Source organism: Thalia democratica, chromosome 4, assembly GCF_965202585.1.
Source record: "Thalia democratica chromosome 4, ktThaDemo2.hap1.1, whole genome shotgun sequence".
Classification (NCBI taxonomy): Eukaryota; Metazoa; Chordata; class Thaliacea; order Salpida; family Salpidae; genus Thalia; species Thalia democratica.
This window is the reverse complement of record NC_139168.1, coordinates 68518602-68533506: the sequence shown is the minus strand read 5'-3', so window position 1 is coordinate 68533506 and position 14905 is coordinate 68518602. Positions and strand designations below refer to the sequence as shown.

The 14905-nt window shown below is 26.4% G+C and overlaps 1 long non-coding RNA gene across 1 annotated transcript; it reads right to left on the bottom strand.

The window, feature by feature from the left end:
* Nucleotides 1-247: 247 nt before the first annotated feature.
* LOC145835043 (uncharacterized) lies at nt 248-13766 on the bottom strand. Its single transcript, XR_014369811.1, has 4 exons — nt 13557-13766; nt 11771-11944; nt 9381-9503; nt 248-349 (listed from the first exon to the last, which is right to left on the bottom strand). It is a non-coding gene; the product is annotated as an uncharacterized LOC145835043 (long non-coding RNA).
* Between the last annotated feature and the right edge of the window lie 1139 nt (nt 13767-14905).

Here is a 14905-nt window from a genome sequence, read left to right as displayed (position 1 = left end):
CTTTCAAATGCAACACAACATTTGTGGTATTTTTGTTGATGGCTAACCAGATGCTTCGAATGCATGTATAAAAATTTGAATATGAATTTAAATATCAAAAACACGGTTTAAACAGAAATAAAAAAATATTTTATTTAATTAAAAAACTAAATCTTCAAGTCTAGTAACCCATTTATCAAGTTGGTTAGCACACACATACTCATTTACCTGAAACTTTCAAAACTTTTCAAGAAAACTAAAAACTTACCTCAACATTGGCACTTCATAAGTAATGAAAAATGTTTTTGTGACGTCATCAAACTTGGAAGTTTCCAACAGTTACCTTGACATCTTGCGACTAGCCTGGGTTCTGGATCAAATTTAAAAAAAATAGTCAAAATGTAAAAAAAAAATCATTAATACCTTAAAGTACAAAAGTAATTACTGAAGGACTTAGAACAAAATAATTTCTAAGAGCAAAAAGTTTTTTGTCATAAACTTGCATGTTTCAGTCATATAAAATAGCATAAGATTTATTAGAATCATCTAAAGTATCCTAAGTTTTGCAAAAAGCAGACTAGCCTGACTTGTTCCATGCAAACATGTTTTCTGGGCAAACTGCACTTATACTTAAACATTCCTTATGTTATACTATAACAAGGGTAGCTACGGATATATTGTTAAAAATAACTATGTATATATGGTATACTATCAAAATCCACCCGCGTTCAAAATCCACCCGATCAAAATCCACCCGCGTTCAAAATCCACCCGATCAAAATCCACCCGGTTCAAAATCCACCCGATCAAAATCCACCCGGGTCAAAATCCACCCGATCAAAATCCACCCGAGTCAAAATCTACCCGATCAAAATCAACCCGAGTAAAAATCCACCCGATCAAAATCAACCCGAGTCAAAATCCATCCGATCAAAATCCACCCGATCAAAATCCACCCGAGTTAAAATCCACCCGATTAAAATCCACCCGGTTCAAAATCCACCCGATCAAAATCAACCCGACTCTAAATCCACCCGTTTCAAAATCCACCCGATCAAAATCCACCCGATCAAAATCCACCCGGTTCAAAATCCACCCGATCAAAATCCACCCGATTCAAAATCCACCCGATCAAAATCAACCCGACTCTAAATCCACCCGTTTCAAAATCCACCCGATCAAAATCCACCCAGTTTAAAATCCACCCGATCAAAATCAACCCGAGTCAAAATCCACCCGATCAAAATCCACCCGAGTCAAAATCCACCCGATCAAAATTCATCCGATTTAAAATCAACCCGAGTCAAAATCCTACCGACACAAAATCAACCAAAGTCAAAATCCAACCGAATCAAAACAAGCACCTTGTTTATTTATTTCTTTTTAAATCAAGTATCATTTAAACAAATCTCACCACTCTAAAGTACCAATCTTAAACAAGTTTTATTTAAAAAACATTTATAAAATCTTGTATTTCTGTCCCTTATAAATTGACCTAAGAATATAAAAACTGTACTACAGATTGAACTTATTTTGTGAGGTTTTTTGAGTTGTTATTTGGTATTTTTGCTTATTATAAGGAATTTTCGACAAAAATATTTTTATTTTTTTGATTACTGAATATAATTTTGAATAGCTACAGCCGGCAAGCAGCTTTTAAAGGAACTGTTGTTTTTGATATAAGTATAAATATAAGAGCTAATAAAAGTTAACAAGGTTAGGATAAATAAATTAAAGTTTTACTATACAAATATGACTATGTTAAAACTTTTAGAAAACTAAAGGATGTGCCAGAAAAAATAATCTTGTATTATCTCAATCACAATTACACGACAATCAATTATAATTTACTTTTTCTAGGTATAAAATTTAATAGTTTAGAATTTTTAAGTAATTTTTAAACAAATATGTCACACGATATAATTTTTATAAAAACTGAGTATTACAAGTGAAAGCTACCATTTATACTACAAATTAATCCATTTAATTTAGGGGTCAGCAAACTGCGGCCCTCGAAGTGTAATTATGTGGCCCTCGAGCATGTAAATTTGGTCCGCTAAACAAAACAAAGTTTAAATTGAAATTTTCAAAAAAAGAAAAAGAAATTATAATAGTTTGTTTTTAAGTTCCTGAATATCATTTAAAAACCATTTATTATGCTTAAGCCTTAGATGTGAAAAAAGACAGATAGTATATCTAGAAGTTTTTCTTTTAAGTTTAGACTTTACTTTTCCTTTTAAACAACAAAAGTTTACATACTTGGATAAATTACTTATATAATATTGCAAAGTTTTTTTAATTGGCAATTTTACATGTTTTTAACTTTTAAAAACACGGTGACTGGGTTGAAGTAACTGTTGTACTTTTTTTGTTTCAAAAAGTTGCAACCCGAAAAACTTTAGATAGATTATTAAGGTATTTAAGGGGTTTTAAAAGAAAAACTTACACTGTTTAAAATGAAAGTATTAATATTTGTTTATATTTGAATTAGTTTAACAAAATCACTAAAATTTTAAATACGTGATATGCTGTGCATTAAATAAAAAAAGATTTTTTTTAACTACTAAAAAAAAAATACAATTAAAATAATAGAAATTGATTATAAAAAGTGTACATAATGATCTACACCTGTTTTTAATGATATACACCTTGTAAATAATGATAGAAATAATAATATGACACAAGTTTTTTTAAAAAATAGTTTTCGACTTTAGAAAAAATATACATTTTAAATATGCCAGGCCTGATCCCTTTAAGTAGATAAACGTGACTAAAACAGATTAAAAACAAAAATTGAATAAAACAACGGCTCGCGGAAAAAATTGAAACATGAAATTTGGCCCGAAATAAACAATTGTCTGCCGACTCTGATTAAATCCAACTGCATCTTCGTTACTTTTAATTACAAAAAAGTAAAAGGCAAACGTTTAAAATTCATTTAGTTTGTGTTTTTTTTAATATAATTTTTTTATGTGAAAGGTCTTAACAAGATATTTATCTATAAAAGTTGTCTTTGTTAAAAAAAGGTCACTAATTTACTTTAGATAGTTACCTTTACTGTATTGCCATTTAAAGATTTTTCAATATTAACTTTAAATTAAATATTTATTAATTTTCGGTTTTATTTGTTAGAAAAAATTTTCACGCTTTTAAAGTTAATTTGTCTACTAAACAATTTGTTATAACAATAGTTGTCTTTAACGTTTAAATTCGTTATAACCAATATAAAATTTTGTTTAATTTTAATATTTTTTCATTTTTAATTAAATTACTTAAAATTTCTTAAGTTTTAACAAATTGACTTTTTTTATATGAAAATTATATTTAAAAAAATAGTGGTAAATAATAACATTTCCATTTCTATGAATTAAAAAATATCAATTAACAATATAATATTGAACGGTAAATAATAATTTATCTTACTTAATTACAATTTCTATGCAACTTTATATTTATAAAAAAACATAAAACGTTTACAACTAATTAATTAAAAACATGCAGTTATAGCTTTTAACTTAAATTGTCGGAAATTAATTCAAGAAAATTTATCGCATGTAAATTAAAAGTTTTAGATTAGAAAATTTTAAATTTAAAATTTAAACGTTAACCAAAAGAGATTAAATTTTATAAAACCACTCAATTAATCACTTTCAAAACTTGCCTTAACCTATTAATAAAATTAATAATACGGTTGTTTAAGTTGGTACAGTCTGGTACAAAAATTCATAAAAATAACTTATACTTGAATTTAAACTCTCTTGTCTGAAATACATACTTTTTTTAATGAACATATGTAAAAATAGAACATTTTAATAATAAATAAAAAAAGTTATAAGTTTTTTTTCGTAATATTTGTTATAAATATAGTGTCATTTCTAAAAAACTCAACTTATTTGTTTACTACTACAATTCTAAAGTATATAATTTCCCTAGCTCAAGTCTAACTACTAACTTTTTTAGTTGCAATTTACAAGCTATTTGAGCAAACTCAATGAATTGTAGAGTCGATATTTGTTTTATGTAAAGGACTTTAGAATTTAAAGAAAAATGTTTAGCTTTATAATTTGTACTATTAGTTAAAAACTAGCAAATTAAGTTGTTATCTAATTAAAAATAACTTATAACTTTAGTTACTTTAGACGAAACAATTTTTAGTTTTTTCAAAAATAGATGGTTTATATAAAAAACATTTAATAAAAGAAAATTCAAATAACTTAAACACTTTGAAAAAAAGATAATAGCAGCTAAAATTATTGTATAAATTAAAAAAAATAACTAAAAAATATTTGTAACAAAAATTAGATAGAAAACAATAAAATTGTTTTAAAACAGTTATTGATTTCTTACATATTCCTCATTTATATTTTTAGTAAATTAGTTTTCGTATTTTTATATTAAAATTTATGTTCTGTTTTTAAAAATTACTATAAAAGAAACGTCAATAAATTGTTTACTGAACGACAAATAAAAGCGCTCAAAATATTTGGTCCTAAGTCCTCTTGCACGAACATACCTTAAAGTTATCGAGTCGCACACCAAAAATATCTTTTAACGTCTTTTCCACGTCGAAAACAATAATGTTTAAAATATAATTAATAGGTGATAGTTTTTCCAAATTTAACAAAGGATTTTTATTTTATTATCACGTAGCAATTTTATATAATTATTTATCTATATTTTTTTTTTTATAAACACTGTTAGTTGAAATTTTTTATATAATAAAATATTGTATGTAATACTATTTCGAAATTTAAGTAAAGCACAAAACACAAAACTTTTTACATCAAAAATTTTAGATTAATATTTTAATTTTCTTTTTGTAACATTTTATTAACATTTTCATAAATTTACATTATTTGGTATTTGATTTTTGTAATTTTCTTTAGTTTAATAAATGTTATTAAAGATTCTTCTAATTTATATACTTTTATAGTTTTGATATTTTAATTTACTATGAGTTATCCTTAGTAAATATTTTCATTTAATTATGATTGACTTTGGGAAATTAAATTAGAAGGAATTTTAAAGGATTAAAACTGAGCGTAATTCTTTTTTTATTTTTTTTTAACTTCTTTTTTTAAAAGTAACACCAACACTACTAACATTAATAAATTATAAACATTTTTAATACTTGTAAAGCTACTATGATTTTTTTTGTAATGCTGTTTAATTATATTGTTTAACTTATTTTTTTAATTATTTTATTAAATAAATTAAAATTTCTTTCTTTATAAATACTTACTCTTTTTTATACCAATAGTTGTTTAAACATATAACTTTATTCAATATTACAAAATTCTATTAGAAATTAATTCTTATTTCGAAAAAAAATGAACTCGGGTTGATTTTGATCGGGTGGATTTTGAACCGGGTGGATTTTGAGCCGGGTGGATTTTGATCGGGTGGATTTTAAACCGGGTTAATTTTGATCGGGTGGATTTTGAACCGGGTGGATTTTGAGCCGGGTGGATTTTGATCGGGTGGATTTTAAACCGGGTTAATTTTGATCGGGTGGATTTTGACTAGGGTGGATTTTGACTTGGGTTGATTTTGATCGGGTTGATTTTAATCGGGTGGATTTTGAACCGGGTTGATTTTGATCGGGTGGATTTTGAACCGGGTTGATTTTGAACGGGTGGATTTTGACTCGGGTGGATTTTGACTCGGATGGATTTTGATCGGGTGGATTTTGACCCGGGTGGATTTTGATCGGGTGGATTTTGAACCGGGTAGATTTTGATCGGATGGATTTTGACCCGGGTGGATTTTGATCGGGTGGATTTTGACTCGGGTGGATTTTGATCGGGTGGATTTTGATCGGGTGGATTTTGATCGGGTGGATTTTGATCGCGGGTGGATTTTGATTGCGGGTGGATTTTGAACGTGTCCCGTATATATATATATATATACTTAATAAATTTCTATAATTCTATTCTTTCAAATGCAACACAGCATTTGTGGTATTTTTGTTGTTTGCTATCTAGATGCTTTAGATGCAGGAATAAAGTAATGCAGACTTTACTTAAACATTGTCAGTTTTTAATTTAACATCAAAAGGAAAACATTACGCAACGTCATAAAACTTGGTTCCCGCAGTTTCCATGACGGCTTGCGACTAGCCTAGGTTAATAATAAATATATTTAAAACCCAAAACGTAACAAAACTGTGAAACATGATTTAAAACTTAGAAGTACAAAAATAATTACAAGAGGACTTATGAACAAAATAACTTTTAAAAACAATACAATTTTTAATTTTAAACCAGCATGAGATTTCTAAAAATAAAACTAGCTCAAGTTATGCAAGAAAAATATTCAAGCTAAACTGAGTTGAGTGTGTGGCAAGCCTTTTGGTTACATCAGGATTTTTCAATTTTTTTCGAAAAAGCATTTTCGTCTATTTTTAGTAAAAAAATAGTTTAGGTAAAAAATGTCTAAAATAGTGTAAAAATACTGAAAATATACTGCAAAGCTACTTTAAATGATAAAGGAAAATATAATTGTATATAAAAGATTTTTCTCATCTTATCAAAATTTCATTATTTTACATGTAAAAAGTTATTAAAATTTCTCAGTGGTTTTACTTCAAAATGTCAGGTTTTTTGGTAAATCTTGTTAAACTCATAGTTTCACTGAAACGCAGCGATCTTTATTTTGCATTACTTAGCTAGTCTGTTACACCATGGAAGAGTGGTTACAAATGTTTTACTGTAAATTTTGTGTGAAATTATTATTTAATTTCATCAAAGTTTATACTTTTAAATGAAACACAAGATTTGTGGTATTTTTGTTGTTCGCTTACCAGATGGTTTAGATGCGTGTAGAAAATAAACCTTGAATGTTAGCTTAAATGTCAAAAGTAAGGGTTAGCTGAGAAGAAAGTAATGTTTATGTTTCCTTAAGAATGTTTTTTTTTGAGTCTGGTGACCTCTTTGTTAAGTTAGTTCGAACAAACATACTTACCTAAAATTAAACCAATAACTATGACTTTGTTATGAAAAAAATACCTAAACATTGTCAGTTTTAAAATATTCGTTTTCTGTTCACCACTGTTCAAAAATGTTTTGTGACGTCGTAAAACTGGGTTATTTTTGTGCTTACCATGACAACGCAATAAATGGAAATATCATTCATGTTTTGAGACCATATTTAATTGGTTGATGAACACTTTCCTGTTTTGTGATTGGTTAAATTTTTATTTGTGTACTTGCGTAAATAAATGCTTTCAATTATATTCTAAGCTTAATTTAACTCACTAAGCTACTTAGCCTCTTTTAATTTATGTTTGATTTGCACCACTGCTTGGTGGTATTAAATATTTTTTTGTCTACTTTATTTATTTAATAACACAATGTATTTTTCTACAAATTTATACAATTAAATGTAACACAACATTTGTGGCATTTTTGTTGTTTGCAAACTATATGTTTCAGATGCATGTATAAACTAAATGCTGAGTTACCACAGTCAAGCTGAAAAAAATTTCTGACTTGTATAAGTGAAAACTTTAATCAAAACCTATTCGATAATTCATAAACAATATGCTTCAAATGCATATATAAAATAAATATTTATCAAGATTTACTTGAACATTATCATTCAATTCAACAGTCATTAAAAGTTAAAACAAATATACATTTTTATCTAAAATCTAAACTATAAATCCTAACATTTTTATATAACAAATTACTTAAATTACTATAAGTTGAAAACTTTAATCAAAACCTATTCGATAATTCATAAACAATATGCTTCAAATGCATATATAAAATAAATATTTATCAAGATTTACTTGAACATTATCATTCAATTCAACAGTCATTCAAAGTTAAAACAAATATACATTTTTATCTAAAATCTAAACTATAAAACCTAAATCACAGTCAGTTCTAAAATTTACAATCTTCATCACAAAAAACAACAAATTCGGTTTCCATGACAACATGTGGCTAGCCTGAGTTTATAAAAATATATACACCCAAACAGTAAGAAAATCCGTAAAACAATCTTTAGCTTTTAGAAGTACAAAAGCAAATGTAAAAGGACTTAAGAACATCATAGTTTTTAACAACAAATAAATTTTTAGTCAAAAAAACTAGCATGATAACTAGAAAAAAATCTAAAACAACTTAAGTTGCCCTGAATTTGTGGCAATCCTGTAGGACACATGTACAGTTTTCAACATTCTCAAAAGACTACTCTACTACAAGTTTATTAACTATTGTCATACTACTGCTTGAGTAGTTCCAAATATTTATACTATTATTTTAAGTTAATATTAAGAACTTCGTGTAAATTAATACTTTCAAATGTAACACAACGTTTGTGTTACTTTTATTGTTTATTAACTAGGTGCTCCAGACGCATGTATAAAAGTTTATTTTTAATGTAAGTTTTAGTTAAACATTGTCAGTTTTTTATTTAACATCAGAGAAAACATTATACGACGTCATAAAACTTGGTTAGTTCCCGCAGTTTCCATAACGACTTGCAACAAGCCTAGGTTAATAAAAAAATACATGTATAACCCAAAATGTTTAAAAACTGTAAAACAAGCTTTAATACTTAAAAGTACAAAAATATTTACAAAAGGACTTATAAACAAAATAACTTTAAAAACAAGACAATTTTGAGTTTTCAACCAGCATGAGCTTTCTAAAAATAAAACTAGCTTAAGTTTTGCAAGTAAAAAAAATTCAAGCTAAACTTAGATGAGTGTGTGGGATGCCTTTTGGCTGCATCAGAATTTTACAATTTTTTTTAAGTTTTCGAATGTAAAAGCATTTTCGTCCATTTTTAGTTAAAAATAATTTAGGTAAAAACTGTCTAAAATAGAGTAAAAATACTGAAAATATACTGTAAAGCTAATTTAAATGATAAAGGAAAATATAAATGTATATGACAGATTTTTCTCATCTAATCAAAGTTTCATTATTTTGCATGTTAAAAGTTTTTAAATTTCTCGTTGACTTTTGTTCAAAATGCTAGGTTTTTTGGCAAAACTGTTACATGCACAATTTTCAAAAACGCAGCAACTTACTTAGCTGTATTTACTTTACTTTATAGGTTATATGTTACACCACAGCAAGGGTGGTATTAAATATATTGTTAATAATACTTGGTAAAAATTTATAATTTCTCATCAAAATTGATACTTTAAAATGTAACATAGCGTTTGTAGTATTTTTGTTGTTTGCTAACTCAGATGCTTCAGATGTATGTACAAAATTTTGACTGTGAGCTTAATTGCAAAAGTACAGATTAAACAGAAATAATAAAATACTTTATTGAAATCAAAAATCCAAATTTTCAAGTGCAGTAACCTATTTATCAAGTTGGTTAGTACAAATATACTTATTTACCTAAAAATTTTTAATTTTTATGAATACTGAAAAACCTACCTCAACATTGGCACTTTACAGCTTCAAATTTTGATATATTCTTCATCAGTAATGAAAAATGTTTTGTTTCGTCATTAAACTTGGAAATTTCCGACAGTTTTTTCTCGACATATTGCAACTAGCCTGAGTTTTTGATCAAATATAAAAACAAAAGTCAAAATGTAAAAAATTGAAAATAAAGCTTTAATACCTTAAAGTATAAAAGTAATTAGTAAATATGAACAACAAAATTTCTAAGAAAAAAAAAGTTTTTGTCATAAACTAGCATGTTTTCAGTCATATAAAATAGCATGAAATTTACTAGAAACATCTAAATTAGTCTAAGTTTAGCAAAAAACAGACTAGCCCGAGTAACCTGTTGTATATAAGCATGTTTTCGCGGCAACTTGCGCGGCAATTTTATACTTTAACATAACTTTTGTTACACTACTACCACAGTAGTTAAAAATATTTGTTTTTATGTAATTGTTAGGGACTCTTTGAATTTTCTACAAATTTATACTTTCAAATATAACACAAAATTTGTGGTACTTTTGTTGTTTGCAAACCAGGTGCTTCAGATGCATGTAAAAAATAGACTTTGAATGTAAGCTTAAATGTTAAAAGTGGGGGTTTAAGAGAAATAAATGACACTTAAATTTTAATAAAACAGTCAATTTTCGAGACTGCTAACCTCAGTCAGTTAGAAGTGATGTACCGGACCCGGATCCGGACTTTTTTTTCAAATTAGAATCCGGCCGGAACCGGACCCGGACTTTTTTTTCAAATTAGAATCCGGCCGGAACCGGATCCGGACTTTTTTTTCAAATTAAAATCCGGCCGGATCCGGATATCAGACAAAAATGGCAATATCCGGCCGGACCCGGATAGTGAGTCCGGTACATCACTAGTATAAACTAGCCTGAGTCAGAATGAGGTTTTTGAAAACTGAAAAAAATTAATTTAAACTAATAATAAGTAGAACAGCTAGCCACAAGGTTTACAAATTTAGGTGTTATTTACAATTAAAAATCTGAAATCAAGTTCTTGAACAAAATACACTAGAAAATTACAAAACATTTAAAACTGGATCAGCTCAAACTCATTCAAAATCTTAAGGAAAACTAGCCTGAGTTTTTATAAAAAACTAAACTAGCCTGAGGCAGTCCAAGATTTTCTAAAATTCCAAAAAAATTTCAAACTAGCAGGGTTGCCACTGTTTAAGTCAATAAAACTAGCTAGAGTGAGTATAAACAAGCCTGAGTCAGAATGAGGTTTTTAAAAACTGAAAAAATTACTTTAATCTAATAATCAGTAGAACAGCTAGCAAAGGTTGACAATTTGGTAGTAAAGTTGTGGACTGATTGTGGTACACTCAACTTATTAGTACTACCCATCATAATTAAATCCTACCTTATTTAATTAATATCTAACAAATACTAAATTCTAACTGAGACTACTTTCTATAACCAGACACGACAGTTTTGAGTGATGAATCTTTTATACAAAACACAACAAGAAATACTAGCATATAGAAAATTATTAATTACTTTGGTAACACTTTAAAAACTGGAAGCTATTTAAAACTATATCAAAAGACTTAAAACAAAAAACTAAAAATTAAATTAAACTTTTAGTAAACAAGTAACTGTAAAATTTTTAATAAAATATTAAGCTATAAACCTGGCTTAAACATTTAAACAAATAAAAACCAGTTGAAATATTCGCTTTTAAAACAAAACACTACTTACAATAATCATTTACAAAAAAGTTCAAGATATTTTGCTGCTTCAAGCTGCACACCAAACTAACTAACTGCTTACATACAAACTGCCTGTCATGTTCTGATGTTTTGTTGCATCAGTATTTAGTTTGAAACATTTCGTCATATGATTCTCATTGGCTCTTACATTTAACCGTATTAACTCCAAATATTCTCTGAGCTCAAATTAAACAATAAATAAAGCAAGTATTCATTCCAAAGTTTTCAATTTTACAACATATCTAAATAGTTGCATTGAAATGTTTATTTTATAGTTTAAATGTAAACAAATGTAAATTAGTCACGTGCACAAAATGAGTCAATCACGGTAGGTGTTTAATTTTAACTGACGAAAATGACTCTTATTAATTTACAAATGGTTTGTTTTTGAAAAAATACTTTTCAGTATGCTCTTTTTTACTAACTAGATCCGGGTCCGGCCGGAACCGGATCCGGACTTTTTTTTCAAATTAGAATCCGGCCGGAACCGGATCCAGACTTTTTTTTCAAATTATAATCCGGCCTGATCCGGATATCAGACAAAAAAAGTACTCGGATAGTGAGTCCGGTACATCACTAGTTAGAACAAATATACTTATTTACCTAAAATTCAATCAACAACTTAAATTTTTTCTAGATAACAACTTACTTGTATGTTGGCAGTTTTTAGCTGAAAACTTTCATAGACTCTTCATAGAGTTGATGTTTTGTAATGTCATAAATTTTAGAGTTCCCGACAGTTTTCATGGCAACGTAATGAATGGACTTTCCTGTTGTGTGGCAACCGACTATGCAGCATTTTTATTGGTTGGTAACCACTTTCCTGTTTTGAGATTGGTCAAATTAATCTTTTATTTGGTTATCTTTGACATTATATTTCTTAAATTATCTAATTATTAATGTTAATTAGTAAAACGCACATCTCCTAGTCTTTAAGAGTGTGTAAAATTTAATAAAACTTTGTTTTGTGATTAGTTTAAATTCGTTAACACTAAACAACACACTTCTTAAATTACTTATTTAAATGTTTACCAATAGTAAAAGCAGATATCCTAATTCAAATAGTTTGTAAATTCTATCAATCACTTGAGTATTGAAAAATTATTATTTTTTGTTTTTTATTTTTCAAGAACTTTTAAATTCTCCAACTTTTCATTACTTTTAAACAATGCAAAAACTTCTTCCTAAAAACTTGAGGTATCTGGATTAAAAAAGTAAAAGAAATAATTTTGTTTAATATTTAAGTTATCGAGATACTATAAAAAAACAGTACTTATATTTGTGTCGCAAAGTTTTTTAAAAACTGAATATATCTCAAAAGTCAAATATTTTTTTTATTCTACAAAATATTACATAGAGTCAATACTCTTAACTTTTATAGAAATGCCTTTGACAAGTTTTGTTAAAAAATATTCAAGCTTTCTAAGGCCTAATGAAACTTACTAAAAGTGCAAAAAAATTTTTCTATTTTGGTAGGCTTGGTTCACACCACTGCTGAAGTGGTAAAAAATTATTATTAAGTTTTTACACTTAATTGAAGTAAGTTTTAAGAATATTTATATATTAATTGTAACACAACATTTGTGGTATTTTTGTTGTTTGCAAACTATTCAAATGCGTTATTTTTATTATTTATTTTTTTTAATATATTTAAATTTATATCTTTGATAACAATGTAAGTTCAAATAAATATGTTGTAGTTAAAAAAAATACTAAATTATATTGGTAGACATTACAAAAGACATGCTAAGATACCATTAAAAATAAAACATCATTAAGAGTTATTTATCAATATATTTATTTACTTTTGTAAAACAATCTACTTATAAATTATACAATGTAAATGATTATGATCATATTATTAAGATTTTAAACTATAAAATGTTGAATTGAATAACTCAAGTTAAAAACAAATCAAGTTAAAAAGTAAGTTTATTTAGAATTCGATTAATAACATATATTAATTAAGATAATAATAAATTTTGAATAAAAAAAAACTTATTAATTACCCAGGTAGCATACTATATAAAAAAAGCATACTTAAAATATTTCAACTTAAAATTTAAGAATATTAATCCAGCTTGGTATAAGTACGATTTGTACTAAGCCAAAAACAAAAAAAATCAAATAAAAATACAAATAAAATACTTAAAGATGAGTTTTGTCCTTTTTGAAAATTTTTATAAAATCTATCCAAAGGATGTACAAAAAAACAAAACAGTGTTTTTGACGATTTTTAAAAGTGACTATTTGTCACACATAAATACAAACTTTAAAATAATTAGTATATTGTAAATTTCCTTCATCATTATGATTAATAAACTATTTAGTTTGTTTAGACTGCAACACATTTGTGTTAATACTTCAAAAGATTTCTAGTAAAAATATATAACAAAACTTCATTTAAAGCTAGCAAACTAACCATGCTGACTAACTTGTTTATGGGTCGCTTTTTTGTTATAGGTGAAGATCATTCAGACCAAGGACAATTTGGTTGCACTTTTTGGTTTGTGTTCAAGGACACTTTTCGGGTTTGCAGGACAGGTTTATGGTCAGGTTGAAAGAATTAACAGTCGTTGTTGTTCAAATTGTATTTATACAAAAGTAGTTTTTTATAAAATTGAAAATATATTTGTCATGTTTTATGTAACCTGAAAAAATTGAAAGTAGAATAAAGTGTGTGAGTAAAGTTAACATACTTGCAGCCGTTTGCAAACCAAATAACTTTTTCGTAACATAATCATAGAATTTTAACTTAAAAATGTTATTCGAAATAAATGTAGTTGTAAAAACTATATAGTTACCGAAAATAGTGTAAAAAATTGTGATAAATTTTTCGAATTTCAGACTTTGAATTAAAATGCTAATTTTATTAAAAACTTAAATGTGTTTTGAGTACAGAAATCATATTTGAAAACATAAACATAATTTAATTCCTCTATAACTTTTTTTTTGTATCAAATAATTTTCAAAATAAATTATCAAGCTAGCAATACACAGCACTTCAAATTTCTATTTTTTATTTAAATAATTGGTTGAATTTTAAAATAAAAAAGATCTCCACAGTCTACAAGCATAAAAAGTAGCGTATAGAGAAAAAAATTAACAAATTTATTAAAGTTATAAGTCGAAATTAAGTACAATGGAACACTAAATATTTACTTTAACTATTAAAACTGACATCTCACATTGTTACTAGGATAAAAATAAATGATTATTAAAAAAAAAACCTGAGAGAAAGGTATTAGTTGACAAAATTATTTTCAAAATATTTTACAGACTGAGACTTGCTTGATAGGTTGTTAGTACTACTAATGACAAATTTTATGAAAAACCAAAATAAATATTTAAATATGTATTTATGACTTATAATCACCAAAAAGTCTAGAAACAATAAGAATAGACACACAAACTGTATCATTTTTATAAATAGTGTACTTTACACTTTTAATACCGCTACGTGATGTGATTAACACTTAAAATCATTTAACTTTTCTGTTTCAAACTTATTTTATACTTTTAAAAAAAAATTCAATTTTTTGATTAAATTTTTCAACTATTTTTTTTTAATATTTTTTGTATAAAATTGAGCAGATTTTTAGTTTTTATGAATAAAAGTCAAACAACTAAGGCAAACAATTTTATTTGTAAAAATTAAGTTTTTTTTTTGGTATACTTTTCAAATAAAATAAGTTTTATTATTTTTTACAAACGTCAAACTTACATTTTTAGCAAATACTTTGAAAAGTTTTTTAAATATTTTACTTACAAAAAACTAAAAACA